Source organism: Pinus tabuliformis, chromosome Q (assembly GCF_031772625.1).
Source record: "Pinus tabuliformis cultivar Carrire ecotype Pingquan chromosome Q, CPIR1, whole genome shotgun sequence".
Lineage (NCBI taxonomy): Eukaryota > Viridiplantae > Streptophyta > Pinopsida > Pinales > Pinaceae > Pinus > Pinus tabuliformis.
The window spans coordinates 168,047,792-168,060,964 of NC_142296.1; positions in this window are offsets into that span (position 1 = coordinate 168,047,792).

Sequence of the window (13,173 nt, forward strand, 5' to 3'; positions counted from 1 at the left end):
GAAATCGTCAATGAATAATATCAAATATTCTTCTCCTCGAGGTGTCTTTTTCCTAAATGGACCGCATACATCTGTATGGACTAGCTCAAGAGGTATGCTGGTTGATCCTTCCTTCTCTGGAAAGTTAGTTCTGGTTTGCTTCCCAAACTGACAAGATTTGCATATAGTGTTGTCTGGAATTTCGATATCTGGAAGACCACGAACTGCCTGATATTTGCATGCTTTCCTTATTTGTGAAAATCTTAGATGCCCCAACCTCCGATGCCATAGCCAGTGTTCATCATCCTTGCTCAAATAGCATTGTTGTGGTCCTTCTTCAAATATGTATAGATTATTTGGAGTCCTTCTTCCTTTGATCACTATTTTACCTGTATCAAGATCACGAACACAACATCCATTTGATCTAAATATTACCTCTGTTCCTTGATCGCACATCTGACTGACACTCAGAAGATTATGCTTCAATACATCAACATACAAAACATTTCCAGCTTTGACCTTCTCTTTCAATGGAGCAACACCTTTTCCTTTTATGGCTGCAGAGATATCGTTTCCAAAAGAAACTTTCTTCCCCTTTTCTAATGCGGTATCTGACTCAAGCTTTTCTTTGTCTCCTGTCATATGCTTCGAACATCCGCTGTCAATGTACCATAGACTTTCTTAACCTTCTACATAAAAGGCTATCCCACATCTTTCTGGTTGTGGTTCCTTTATTCTCCATGTTCTGACATTTGAGGTTTGTTCCTTCTGAGTTGTCTTCCGGAACCTGCTCCTGCATTCAGAGTCTTCATGACCAAAGTTATTACAAATAGAGCATTCAATTTCATTTTCAAGAACCGAAAAGTTGTTATAAGTTCTTTTCATGGTTCCAGTCATTCTCCCTTGCTTTTGAGCTTCTCTAGTCATGATTGTCTTGTAGGCAACACATTGAGCTGCTTTGTGACCGAAGTTATGGCAAGAAAAGCATTGGCCATTAAAGAAACTTCTGCGATAATCAGATCTATCATCCAACCGATTGTAGCTTCTATTCACATTCATTCTTGGAGCAAATTGGGAAGATTTTACCTGTGGCTGATTGTAGCTTCTGTTTGTCCTTAAGGCAGTTTGTCCCCGAATTTCTTGATGGTCTTTATTTGTTCTTGAGGTAAACTTTCCTTGATTCACCTGATGACTTTTATTTGGCTTTTGCTAGCTTCTCCTTGCTGCATCAAGATAACTTTTAGAGGTAGAGGCTTGAGATGTTTCTCCATTATATCCAAGACCTGTCTTGATCAGAGGAGATCGGTGCACATTGATAATCTCATCTAAGGTTTCAGATCCTTTAACAAATTTAAGATTAATCGCTTTTGTTTTCTCAATCTCCTTTCTAAGACAAACAATATCACATTCCAATTTTTCAAGATGTTTTTCCTTTTCAGCTAGTTGACATTGTAGAGAATCAATAATAGCACTCTTCTCTTCTAAGCAAACTTTGAGATCTTTCATTTCTTCACAAAAGCCTTCTACATCTATAGCATCCACGTAGTCATCATCTTCAAAAGCCATTAAAAGTTTATATCTATTACCTTGTTCATCTTCATCACTATTTGAAAGACCATCACTATCTTCAGGAGTGTAATAGCTTTTCTTCTTTTCATTTTGTTTCTTGTTCCATTTAATAGGTTCCTTTCCCTTGTCATTCTTATCTTTGTGAGGACATCTGGCAGCATAATGACCTACTCTTCCACAAGCAAAGCATTTAAAAGGTAACTTACCTCTGAACCTTCCAGAACCCCTTTGAAGATTTCTGACAAAATTTGATTCTTCTTCTTCATCTTCTGGCATGTGACTTGCTTCATAATAATATCCTTTGCCTGAAGCCTTGAAAGCAACTTCTCTTCTGTCTGATGGACCTCCCTTTCTCATTTCATAAGCAGTTAGAATTCCATGAAGCTGAGACATAGTAAGAATTCGTAGATTTTCCTTTTCTTCTATTGCAGACACTTTAGGTTCAAATTTGGGGGACAATGACCTTAGAACCTTTTCAACCACAATAGCCTCTTTTATTTCTTCACCCAAGTTTTTCATGCAATTAACAATCTCATCAACTCTAAGGAAATAGTTAGCCACACTTTCAACATTATACATTTTGAGAGTCTCATACTTAATCATGAGAGTTTGAAGTTTAGCACGCTTTACCTATTCGTCTCCTTCATAGCTCGTGACAATCTTGTCCCATATTTCTTTTGCAGATTTATAGTGCATTACCTTCATGAATTCCGATTGGGATATACATCCCAATAGAGTACTGACTGCTTTCGCATTTGTTTCATATTTCTTTTTCTCGTCTGCATCTGTAGGAGTAGCTGAAGGAAAAGTGTAGCCTGTCTCTACGATGTCCCAAACTTCTATACCAAGTGATTGAAGATAGGCAGTAACTCTTACCTTCCAATAATTGAAGTTTGTCCCATCAAAAACCGGTCGCCTGATTGATGCTTCTCTCTCATAGTTGCTCATGATGAATGATCTACCTTCAAGCGATCAAGCTTCTCTGAAGGACCTGCTCTGATACCAATTGTTGGAAATAATACTGAGAGAGGGGGTGAATCAGTATTATCAGAAAAACTTTTTCATTTTATGCTCAGAAACATATACGCTACTTCAGTTAAGTGAAAAAGCGTGTACACGCTACTGTGTCTAAAGAAACCAGCGTATAACAAGAAAACTTATGATTCAGTAGCTTATCTTCATTGAATGCATCAGGACATTATTAACCATGATAGTAAAACAGGTGCAGAATAACAAAACAGATCATCACACAGAAAACACACACATGAACACCATGATATAAGGTGGAAACCTAATGTGGGTGAAAACCACCTGCTGCAAGTCGTCTCTATCTTTCTTTAATATGAAACTTCAGTTTACAATCTTTTGTACGGGTGTAGCTTTATACCAGTACGCAGGCTACAACCTGCTGAAGGCTTCAACCTTCTCTCATTCTCCAAACTTCCTTGGAAGGGAGCTCCAACCCCCTTTGCTTTTGTACTAGCTAATATACTAGTACGTAGGTGCTGGCCTACAATCTTCTTTCCTTCAGGTACCACTTTTCATACATTTTCAAACTGGATATTCCTGAAGCACAACATTACAATTTGAAGACCAAAATTCATTCAACTTTCATAACAGATCATTGAAGCACAAAACAACCAATACTAGCATCATCAATCTTTGAATCACTGAACCACTGAAACCCTGTCAACACCAGTCACCAGAACACAGAGCAGACTACAGAACTCTGCAATAGCAGTCAGACCCAACTGCAACCCCAAAAATTAAACTTCAAAAGATATACACTACTTCAAGGAGAGAAACCCGTGTATACACGCGCTTTTACCAAAGACAACCTGCGTACAGATCTAAAAATAAATTCTCTTAACTTGCAGCTGTACCAGACATCAGTTAGACCCAGAACATAACATTGCGTCAGTATGCAGATCTAGAAATAGGCATAATCAACCATATCATAATAGTGCATTTCAAACCATTAGATCCCGATCTATCCTTAGATCTAGTCTTCCATCAACCGGTGTGATCTCTCCTTAGCTTAGATTAAGCAACCCAGAACCTGCATACCAGATCTCTTTCTTTTTCAGATATTCAAGACTTTTCAATTGTATATGCCTAATGATCTTCTTCTCCTTATATAGCCTTAGGCCTTGCTCAATACCAAGGGCCAAAACCATAGAAATCTAATACCATCAGCTTCAAAACTAGGGATCAACACGTCCGTCGAGACACCATGGTCCAAAACCATAGGCACAACTTCCAAGGAATAACCGCCACGGACCAAAGATAAGTTTTCCACATACACGCTTTTTTACTGAAGCCAACCTGCATGTACACGCGACTTGGTATATAGTGAACCTGCGTATACGCGACTTGGTATATAGTGAACCTGCTTGTATACGCGACTTGGTATATAGTGAACCAGCGTTTATATATTTTCTCTTCATACTGGTAGTCTGATCATCAATTCCTTGCTGCTATCCTTCTGCACTATGATTTGTCATCAGTGTGATTTGCCATCAAGGCCAACACTTGTCTCATAATTCCAACATTCTTTGGGTCTCAAAACTAATTCCCATACATCATTCTTCATTATAGATTTATATTATTCATGAGGTTCAACCTCTATCATGTTGTTCATAGCCACTACATATCCCTAATATCGACATGGATTCTGTCTTTCCCTGAAGGTTCCTTTGGCAGTAGTATGTATCTCATCATCCTCTAACGTTTCTTGGAGCCAAAGTGGTATTTTCCTAGTAGGAGGATCACATAGATGTGGATCCAAGGGGTCCATGGATCCTATGGGAGCATCAACAATATCAGACTTAGGTCTAGGGCCTTCTAGAATATCCATGGAACCATCCTTTTTTTCAACACTGGTAGGGGGAGGAGTATCCCTTTCTTTTCCAAGGGAAGGATCTAATTAAATGTCACATCCCTACTAAACTCTATATTTCTTTGACCAAGTACATATATGCTATAAAATTTAGAATTTTCACAATATCCAACAAACGTAACTTTCTTTCTCGTAGCTTCCAACTTGTTCCTTTTTTCCTTTGGCACATGAAAGTAGATGGGGCAACCAAATATTCTCAAAATACCAACATCAAGATTAACACAATGTGGAGTCTTGTTTTGAACATAGACATTGGTATTTGCAGCTTCACCCCATAGAAACTTTAACAACTTTTGATCATGCAACATGGCTCAAGCAACTTCCATGATAATCCTATTCTTTCTTTCAGCAACTCCATTTTTTTGAGGATTATAAGGCACAATAGTCTCCTCAATTCCAACTTTCTTACAAAAGTCAATGAACTCATTTGAAATGAATTCCCCCCATTATCAAACCCAAATACTTTGATTATTTTCCCTATTTAATTTTCTGTCTGTACCTTGAATTATTTGGACATAAATAATGCCTCATCTTTGTTCTTCAAGAAGAATATCCAAGTTTTATAGGAGAACTCATCCATATATATTATATAGTACAAGTATTCACCAATAGAAATCATTGGCATGGGATCAAAATGAATGAGTTGAAGAATTCCACTAGTCCTGCTCTTGTTAGAAGACAATAGTCCCTTTGTCTTCTTTTGACTATCACAACTTGGAAAAATACCTTAGGCATTCCAGAAACTATCCTCCTCACCTTAGGTATGGCATCATAGTGAAGGTGAGTGAATCTTCGGTGCCATAGCTAAAATTGATGATTACTATCATGAACCAATGCTTCGATCGGTCTTTCATGGACCTTATAGAGCCCTTCAATTCTTGATCCCAAAGTGAACGCAACTATCATGAGAGATTCTATAGGTTAAGTGATGACCTTTCCTCTTATGAAGGAATCCCTCATTCATTTTTCCTCGAAGTCAAATATAGACACCAGATTCTTCTCCAACCCCATAACATACAGAACATCATGTATATGTATAGTTTGACCATAGTCCAAATGAAGTGAAATAGAACCAAATCCCTTCACATGATAAGTAGAATTATCCCCAAGAATGATCTTCAAATATGTCTCCCTCTTCATCCCAAAGTGGATGAATCTCTCATGCGAGATTCTATAGGCCAAGTGATAACCTTTCCTCTTATGAAGGTAACACTCATTCCTTTTTCTTCCAAGGCAGATATAAATACCATATTCTTATTCAACCTGAGAACATATAGAGCATCATGTAGATGTATAGTTTCCCCATAGTCTAAATGAAGTGAAACAAAACCAAAGCCCTTCAGAGGATAAGTAGAATTGTCCCCAATAATGATCTTGAAATTTTTCTCCCTCTCAATCAATCTTGATAGGAGTTCATGATACCAAGTGAAGTGTCTAGAGGCCCCACTATCAACCAACCAAATATCAAACAAATCTAGACAAGAGGAACTAGAAAGAGTAGAAATAATAAAATATTTAGATTGAGTAGCAGCTGCATTATTTTCATACCTTGAATTCCTTGATCTCTTTTGAGGAAAGTGGCCTTCTTCATGATCATCAAGGGAACCTCTCCACCTTCTATCATTTGACCCATATTTTTTGAAGCCTTGATTGTTGTTTTAGTTGGACCTTGGATCTCTTCTCTTTTCCAGACACTCTAGGGCATAGTGACCATGCCTGTGGAAATTGAAGCATTCAATTTTACCCCTTTTAAATATTCTATTCGAATCCTTGGACTCTAGAGCAGGCTTTCTTGAGTTAGATGGTCCTCATCTTCCTTCCTTTTTCTTAGCTTTAGAAACAAATGTAGAGGGTTGTCCTTCTTCGTTCTTTTGAATCCTCCCTCTTGAAATCATCCTAGTATCATCTTGAGTGCACTTGTCAATGAGCTCATAAAATGTCGAGAACCTATCATTGTTTCTTTTAGTTGTAATAAATGTCTCCCAAATAGGTGGAATACCTCCGAGTACAATTAGTATTATCTCTCTATCAAAAGTAACTTCTCCAATAGACAACAATTGATCTTTGAGTTGGGATTTCATCATGGAGTAGAAATGCATAGTCTCTCCCTTATTCATCTTGATTTCCCTGAGTTGATTCTTCAAAGAAAGAATGTGGCTCAAGTTGTTTACTTTGTACATCCCAACCAATTTATCATACATTTCCTTGGACTTCTTTAAATTTGAAATATAAATAGTCAAATGATTTCTCAATGAATCAATAATAATCTTCTTATATTTGATCTCACCTTTCTTGTACTTGGCATTGATAGCAGGAGAAGCATTATTTGGAGGCTCGGGTACCTTTCCTTCAACATATTCCAAGACATCATTTTCATCCAAAGTCACATCCAACCTAGTTCTCCACATTTCATGGTTAGATGAGTCCTTCAACTTCTCTTCAATCTTGAAGTATGAGGTAGACATATTGACCAAGTAAAATAAGCTCCTTCAAATCAGATTCTTTCAAGGGTGATTGTTCTTGTCTCCTTGGGCTTGTCTTCACCTCAAATTTGATACCATGTTAATTTTCTAGTGTTCTATTCTTAGAACAATCACTTATACCCATTATTCTTCAATTAGCAATAAATTTCCAATAAAATTTCAATCTTCTAGTAACAATAACCCATTGTAGATATAAAAATAACTCAAATGCACAATATAAGGCAACCAAGAACAATAAAGACACTGTAATTTGGTTAAACACAAGGGAAAAACCCCACAAGGCGGAAAACCCTTTCCATTTTATTCTATTAGATTGTCATCAAATTTTAAGTAGAAATATACAATGTTCAAGTACATCAATAATAAATCAAAGTTCAAAGCCTTGAATAGACAAATTCACCATCCACTATCCAATCAAAGATGAGCCCAAAAATTAAACTTTGGTCAAAAATCATATCTGCAAATTCTAGTCAAAGTTAACAGCAACAACAATAGCCATAACCAGTCTTGGTCAATGGTAAAATCAACCTCCAAAAGCTTCGGTCAAGATATCAGAAAACTTGGTCCCCTTAGCTCAGTCAAAATCGATTAAAACAATCCCAAAATTGTGCCTCAAAATCAATAAACGTCAAAGTCAACCTTGCAGTCAAAGGTTGCCTCAAGTCTGCGATCAACTATGGTGAAAGTGCCCATAAATGTTTTTCCTCCTTGCTCCTGAAGTCAACCTTCAAAACAAATCCAAAATCCCAAGTCAAACAAAGTCAAACCATGCCCAAAATCCCAAAAGTCAATGCTGGTCAAAGGCTTCAAACATAAGTCAAATTTGATCAATGGATTCTCTCTCCCCTACTTGGACATGCGAAATCAGACCCATAATTTTAGAGTTGCATGAGCCAAACATGAGAAGATGTTATGTGATAATGATGCCTCCAAGTGATGTGACATGAAGTCTATTTATATAAGGCTAAGGAGGTCGAATTTCCTTGCCCATGCCGACTTGTACATTTTTGTAGTTGTGGGTTTCATATTCAAATAATATTTTTCCTTGAGTAAATTAAATTCTTCCAAGGGCTAGTAGGGTCTCTAGAGGATGAGGAGGGATTCCCAAGAGGAGGGAATTTCTACCTCAACTATCCAATTTCAACACGTTGGGGTACATACACCAATTAATTTTCAAAATTAAAATTATTGATGATGGAAGTAGAGGAGTGGCATCCATTAAAGAGTACTTTTAATCTAAGTGGAAGAAAATCATTGTTAGAAGGTCAAATAAGTGGAGGAAAATTGAAGTCCCCCAAAACTAGAAGAAATAGCTCAGTAAAATACAAAAGAAAAAAGGAAGAAAGCAAAATAAAAAGGAGTACATTGGTGAGAAAAAGATGAAGCTCTTGAGAAATTATACCAGAGTGAACAGAAAAAATGAAACAATTTCAATGGTGATATTAGTACCCTTATTCCAATCACACCAATAATAATGATGGGTGTACACACCAATTAGTTTTTAATTGAAATTGTGGATGATGGATATAGATGAGTTGAATCCCTTGAAGATTAAATTTACTCAAAGTAGTAGGAGAGTATTGTTAGGAGGTCAAACACGTCGAGGAGAAATTATGCCCCCACAAAATTCGGGAAGGGAAACAAAGCATCCATGTTCCCTTTGTGGTCCTTTCTCCCAAAGAAATGTACATCATTATGGCTTTACCTTTAGGACCATTCACCCAGGAAAATTCCTCTTTGGTTGAAGAAATAATTGTTGAGATAAAACAATAGCACATCTAGGGGCCATTCTTGGAAGAATGAATAAATTAATTAAAGACTTCAGAAGCTGAGGAACTCAAAGGAAAAGTTATTGTTTTGAACCAAGAGCACAAAAGGTAGATTACAAATAATTCAGGACACCCATGGCCAACAACTCATTTCCCTCAAAGAGAAAACAATGTAGTGGTAAAAGGAACTAGAAGAAGCATAGAAAAAGAGGCTACAAGAGGTAATTGATCAACGCCGGCAAGATCTATCCACAATTATAGAACAATTGAATTTGTAGGAGGATTATGGAGCAAGACTAAAGGAATTCCACCATTATCTCTTGTAACATTTGAGAGCATGAAGTGAGCCTTAGGAATACTTTATAAGCACTTGCATCATGTTCATCTTGGTCACAAAGAGGTGAAATAAATTAAGTGAAAATAACATCACAAAGGGTCAATATCATGAGGTACAAGAAAGCCTAAGAAATATTAAAGAATATCAAGTAGGTTTTGATAAGAAACCACCAGACTGAAGGAATTCCACACACATTCTCTTATAACATTTGAGAGCCTAAAGTGAGCCCTAGGAATACTTTATAACCACTTTAATCATGTTTATCTTGGTCACAAAGAGGTGCAAGAACTTCAATGAAAATAGACATTGGAAAGGGTTAATAGCGGGAGGTAAAGGAAAGCCTAAGAAATATTCAAGAATATCAAGTAGGTTATGATGATAAACCACTAGAAATTTCTAAGCTTTACCAATGAGATATGATGAAGTGACAAGCCTTGGTTAGTGTATGGAGAGAAGCTACACCTAGTACATACTTAAACTTAAATTCACTTAGTAATAAATGTGCCAATTTGTGGGAGGGGATTCAATGGTTCATCATTGGAACCAACGTGGTCAACACAAGTATGTTGGATTTAGCCCAATATAAATGGAATTTGAAGAATATAACTAAAGACTTGATGAAAGGGCCAAAAATGTCCAACAATAAAGAGGCCTTAATAAGGAATCACTCACACAATTTTTTTGGTTTCCTTCTAAAGCGATCTTCCATCTAACCTTCAACAAGAGATTTGTTAGAAAGGAACTTAAGGTCATCAACTGAACTATAATGGAATGTGAGCTAGTGTTAGATTAAATGCTCCCCATCCGCATTGGTTTAATCAAGGAATTCCATAATCATTAGGAATGCCACGTGGTTAGTAAAGCTAAAACATGATAGGAACCACCCCTTGTTGTAGCACAAAATTACCTAGTCAAAAGGTTTTTTTTACTTCTTTATATTTTCTCAAAAATATACCAACTTCTTTCTCTTCTTTCTCTTTATTTGGGTATTCTAATCTTCTTAGTACTTTATTTGCATATTCTCATCTCCTTAGTAATCATCTCAATCTAAGTACAAAGAAGCACAACAAGAATGATTTGAGTGCTCCATAAGCGAAACAAAATGATGTTGAGTATACTCAAGACAATACTATTGATAGATTTGGCAAGCCAACTGTAAAAGCCTAGACTGGTGGCTGGATGTATGGAATATTAATATTAATAAACTAATGGCTAGAGACTCTTACATTATTTGGAGTGGGTGTATGTTGGGTCCCTATAATACTAGTGATTACCCCATTACTATTGTAGTTGTACCCCTTATTAATATTGTTGTGCCCCTATTATCCCCATATTGTTATTATTGTGCCCCATAGAATCCCTCTATTGTTATTTTTGTGGTTTTGTATTATTATTGTTAGGTCAGCTGGGTTATATTGTGACTCCTTACACTCCTATATATAGAAAGGAGGTTTTGTCATTTGAATCATCCAAGAATTGTTCATTTATTTAATGTAAAGGAGGTTTCCCTGTAAAGGAGGTTTCCCCCTCGAAGAGGCTAAATTCTAAGGCGTGGATCTCTCTTTTCTATCTTTTTGTGAGCTGGTTTCATAACATTTGGTATCAGAGGTTTGGATTCTAGGGTTTAGCTGCTCCAAACAGGTCATCGTGGAATTTTCGCTATAACGTTTGTTTTGTGACGTTTCAGAAGTGGCAAAAAAAACCCATTTGAGAAGAAATCGCATTGAACCTCGGGTTGGAATTTCAAAGTTTTTCGCGCTATATTTACAGAGATATGATCTGAGGAAGTTGGTAATTTTGCAGACTCCTGAATTACATTCCAAACAGGTGACCTGGGGAAAAGCATCATAACTTTCTCTCTCGGGATCAGATTGAAATTTCGTAAAAAGGTATAGAAAGAGGACGGACTGTAGTTTCTTGTATGAATTTTTTAGATCCAAAGGTCGAAACAGTGACTCGTGGCATGTCATACAAGTTTGCTCTACTGAACTAGTCTATAATCAAGTCACTGTTGGATATTTCGCATAACTCTTCCTTGGAGAATCCAATTTGGGTCAGACTTGTGGCATTGGAAAGAGGACACAGAGGGCTACTGCAGATCACAAACTGAGATCTAGATGATTGGAAAGTACAGAGATACATCAGAGGCAATATCGAGCTCCTACAAAGTGAAAAAAGGTGTGTAGATTTTCTTAAATTTTTTATTAAGCTTGGTTTAAAAATTTATTTTGAAGGAATTCAAAGGGCGTAGTAGAGCATTAGTATCGATAACTGATGCCCTGAGGAAAGAAAATGCAAACACCTAGTAAGGAACCTAAAAGCTCTAGCATGACTCATGAAGAAAAGGAAGAAATGCAACATGATATATCAAAATTACAAGATCAAGTGCAACAACTGTCCCTTGCACAAAAAGGAATAGAATCTAAGATGGATGGTTTAAAGAAAGGCGTAGAAGCTAAGATGGATTGTTTAAAGAAAGGTGTAGAAGCTAAGATGAATGACGTGGAAGCTAAGATGGGTGATTTGAAGATAGATTTGAAGACAGACATGGAAGAATTGAAGATAAATATGAATAAGTTGCTACAAGAAAGTGTCACTAATGGTGAAAGGGTAGTAAAGGAAACTCATGATGAGAACAAAAGAATTGTTAATCATGATTCCATAGACTCTAATGTTGGATCAAAGACCCACCATATTCCAAAAATCGATATGAGGAAGTTTGATGGCAAGGATCCCGCAACATGGATATTACAGATGGAGCAATTTTTCGATCTCAATAATGTGCAAAACACACAAAAGGTACGTATTGCAACTTTATATTTGGAACCAAATCAGTTTGTATGGTATCAATGGCTTTTCTCTCGTAAACAATTTATCACTTGGGCAATTTTTATGGAAGAATTGATAGCACATTATGAGGATACAAAAAGCAACACTTTTTTTAGCCAATTGATAAGTCTCAAACAAAAGGGTTCAATAATGGAGCACATTGAGGAGTTCCAAAAATTGAACATAAGGGTAAAAGATATTCCAGAGGAGCATAGGATTGATGTGTTCATAGGGTCTTTAAAGGATAATATCCAACATGATGTTCGCCTTTGGGAACCTGATTCATTAGAGAAGGCATTCAGGTTAGCAAGAAAATTGGAAAGCAAAATTATGGCAACCAGGAAGCATACCACTCACAACTATAAAGACGGAAGTGTTGTTGCTGCTAGTCTTCCACAACCTATAAGGTTGACACCACAACAATTGGAAGAAAAAAGAGCAAAAGGGCTTTGTTACAGTTGTGATAGCAAATACACTAAAGGTCATAAGTGTGCTGAGAAGAAATTATTCTACATAGATTGTGAAGAGGAAGAAGAAAAGGAGCAAGAAAGGTCAAAAGAAGAGGATATACTCCAGGAACAAAGCCTAGATAAAGAAGAAATGAATCCAACCATATCTTGTAATGCATTGGCGGGAATTACCACTCCTCAAACCATCAAAATAGAAGGACAAATCAAGAAGAAAAAGGTAATAGTGTTGATTGATTCAGGAAGTACCCACAATTTTATTCATTGTAAGTTAGCAAAAGAATTGAATTGCTTCTTATATCCAGCACCAGAGTGTCAAGTGATGGTTGCAAATGGAGGAACAATAAATTGCTCTGGAAAGTGCCATAATATCAAGCTATCCATGGGAGAATATGTATTGACTAGCCCAATGCTTTCCATTCCAATGGGAGGTGTTGATGTTGTACTAGGAGTCCAATGGCTACAATCCTTGGGTACAATAGCTTTTAATTTTCAAGAACTTTTCATGAAAATTTCTGTGGAAGGAAAGGAAGTTGAATTAAGGGGTATTGTAGGGAAACCAGGAAAGATAATCAGCTCTAACGGTATGACAAAGCTTCTAAAAAAGGAACAAAGAGATTTAATTGCACAATTATGTTCGCTAGATGTTTCCACATTGGAATCATCTATTTCTCCAAATCTCCAAAAAGTCTTGGAAATCATTCCAAGGTATTTGAGACTCCCAAAGGTCTCCCACCTATTCATGATCATGATCATGCTATTCATCTGATTCCAGGAAGTGTTCCTCCAAACATCAGGCCATATAGATATCCCTATGCCCAAAAGAGTGAAATTGAACTTA